This window comes from Dama dama, chromosome 5 (genome assembly GCF_033118175.1).
Source record: "Dama dama isolate Ldn47 chromosome 5, ASM3311817v1, whole genome shotgun sequence".
Taxonomy (NCBI): Eukaryota; Metazoa; Chordata; class Mammalia; order Artiodactyla; family Cervidae; genus Dama; species Dama dama.
In genome coordinates this window covers 97,844,252-97,847,516 of record NC_083685.1, presented here as the reverse complement: position 1 = coordinate 97,847,516, position 3,265 = coordinate 97,844,252, and positions in this window count along the sequence as shown.

Here is a 3,265-nt window from a genome sequence, read left to right as displayed (position 1 = left end):
GGTCGCGCTGGCCAATTGGCGCCCGCGCCTTGGGGGCGTTGCCCCAGCGGAGCAGCTCCCGGAAGCCAAGCTCTCAGGAGGGCTCTGGGCGGGACCGCAGGGTCCACTGGGAGGTAAGACCTCGGTTTAGGACTTGTGACGCCCACTTGGTCACTAGCCCGCGCCCGGCCTCCTCGTTTTAAAGGGGTCGCACTTTCTAAGAATGTCGCTTGAGAATCTCCTTAGGGGCCGTTACTCATCCAAAGGACCGACGTCTTTGTGGGGTCTCCTGAAGTGTGTGGAGGAGGGATAGTTTCAGGGTCTCCCCATATTACTCTCGGGGCCTCTTGACAGGGAACGGACTGTCAACCAGATCGCTAATTCCCGGATGCAGGGAATTAGGGAAACAATGGGGCCAGGTGTTGGGGGACCGGGTTAGGATTCAGGCCTCATGCCTTCCTGAAAGCAAGACCCAACCTGGGGATTATATATCTAATCCTCTCAAATCTTTCCTTGGGAGCTGAGGTGAGGCGAGGGGATGGAGGGGTGGGAAGGAGGCGGTCCCCACCCCTCACACACAGACACACCTGGACAGCAGTGTGGAATAAACTCTGTTGTTTTTCTTTTATAGATTTTTAGAGTGGGCTTAAAATTTCAGCTCAGGTGTATCCTCCCAGCTAATTGCTTCATTCATCTTTGAGCCCCAGCACCTGGCAGAGTGTTTAGAGCATAACAGACATGTATTGCTGACTGATTGAATAAACCCAAGAGGGTGAATTTTGGGACCCAGGGGACCACCCATACCCTCAGGGGCTCTAGATGTCATCTACTTGCCACCCAAAAACTGAGCTAGAATATTCTCATCCTGAGGCTAACACACCCACTGGGTTCCAAGTGCCATCATACTTCTGGACCCTAATAATTTGTTACACCGGGGCCAAGGGGCCCATATTCTTTGATCCCGCATCTTACCAGGCCTTAAGCAAAGGGCTGGATATACATAGTCTATTTAGGACCCAACCCTTACCCCACATAGAATTTACAAAGAACAGTGGAGCACACTTGGAGCCTTTTTTTTTTTTTTTTTTTAACTTTTACTTATTTTTTTGGCAGTGCTGGGTCTCAGTTGTGGCATGTAGGATCTTTGGTTGTGGCATGTGGAATCTGTTGACAGTTCCCGGATCCAGGATCGAACCTGGGATCCCTGCATTGGGAACTTGGAATCTTATCCACTGGACCACCAAGGAAGTTCCCTTGAGTCTTTTTTTTTTTTTTTTTTTTAAAGATTTGTTTGGTTTTTGCTGTACTGGGTCTTTGTTGCTGCCTACGGGCTTTCTTGTTGCTGAACATAGGCTCTAGGCTATGCGAGCTTCAGTAGTTGCAGCTCCTGGGCTCTAGAATGCAGGCTTAGTAGTTGTGGCATACCAGTGTAGTTGCCCTGAGGCATGTGGGATCTTCTGGGACTAGGAACCGAACCCAGGTCCCCTGCATTGACAAGTGGATTCTTAACTACTGGACCAGCAGGGAGGCGCCACCTTGAGTCTTAAAAGTTGCCTCAGAATTCACCAGGTCATGCTAGGGGTATTCTAGCCAAGGTGAACATCAGGAGCAAAGACCTGGAAATGAGAGGGCTTGTTTTGGGAAATGTGAGCATATCAGTTTGGCAAGGGTGCCGTGGCAGGGAGCTTTGAGGCTGGAGTGTTGGTCATGTGCAAGTTGTTTATAGAACATGCTAAGGAGCATGGATTCCTCACTTATGACAGCCAGCATCAGACCTCTCTTAGGATTAAAGGCAGTATGAATATAGTTGAATCTGAATCTGTTTCAGGCAAAGAGAGTGGACTGTTTGATCCATGAGGAATTAGAAAGAAGGAGGGGTGTTGTTATAGAAGCCTGAGGAAGAGGAGGAGTCTGGACAAGGTGAACCAAGGAAACCAAGTCACAGGGTCAACCCTGCTGCCTCCCTCAGCATCTCTCTGTCCCTCCCTCCCCATTTCTATTGGCTTGCCCTCTGCCCTGTCCTCCCTGCCAGAGGCAATACTGGCTCTGGTTGCTTTGCGAGCAGTCAAGCAGATAGGGAGTCTTGGAAAGGGGCCTGCAGGGACGCAGAAGTTAACAGGACCCCGTCACTGGGAACAAGGGGTGAGGGCCTATTCATGGTTCAGGAAGAGGTGAGACTAGACTACGGAGACTGAGGAACACACCCCCAACTTCCTCGCTTTGGGTCTCTGGCACGTCAGGTGTCATGCTCTGCTATGACATGCTGGGGAGGCCTGGCCCTCCACAGTTCTGGACCTCTGGGGGCACGGGTTAGGTGGGCTTTTCCAGATGGTGGGAAGCAGTCCTCCAGGAAGTGACCGAGGTGCAGGGCTGGATGTCCTCTGGGAGTGGGTTGGAAGGAAGCCCCAACTTGGCAAGTTCCTGCTCTTGACTCTTCCTTACCCTTCACCTTTTTTCGTCTGTCACTAATGGGCTCCCCAACAACTGATTCTTTCTACATGTTCAAGTTCAAACTTCCCAAGAGGCTGGATCTAATTAGGTCAGTTTTTTGCCATCCAGTTTGAAAGTACCTCTTTGGCCAGCTGTCCTGCCTGGCCATTTCCCAGGCCAATACCCAGACACAGATAAGATCTCTTTGTCCATCTGGCTGTGACTAGGATGACCCGTATCATGGGAGAGATCTCATTAGGCCACTTTTCTCAAGAGAGTGTGAACATATGTCCAGCTCCTGGCTCACCTGTTGAAGTAGGCCTGCAACTGATTGATTCTCGATCCCTGGGACATTCCTTCTTCCAGTGCTCTGCATGCATTTGATGCAGTTTTTTATTTTGGGCTCAGGTGTCCCCAAGCCCCCACCCCATCACCTTTGGGGGCACCAAGAGGTGGAAGTGATGGACTCAGATCAGAGGAATGGCTCAACACCCAAAGTCAAGCATCCCTTTAGAGTAAGGGCAATGTATATTTCTACCAAGCAGGGGTTTTTAACATTTTTGCTTCCATGCACCTCTTTGACAGTTTGGTGAAGCCCATGGAGCCCTGCTCATAATAATGTTTTTATTATAATTTTTAAAAAAATATTTAGCTGCAACACTCAGGATCTTTGATCTTTGTTTCAGCACATGGGCTCTTTAGTTGCAGCAAGCAGGATCTAGTTCCCTGACCAGGGATCAAACCCCGGCCCCCTGTGTTGGGAGTGTGGAGTCTTAGCCACTGGACCATCAAGGAAGTTCCAAATTGGCACATAATTTAGCCTTTTCGTCTGCTTTGTTTTGCCAAGCCATTTCCT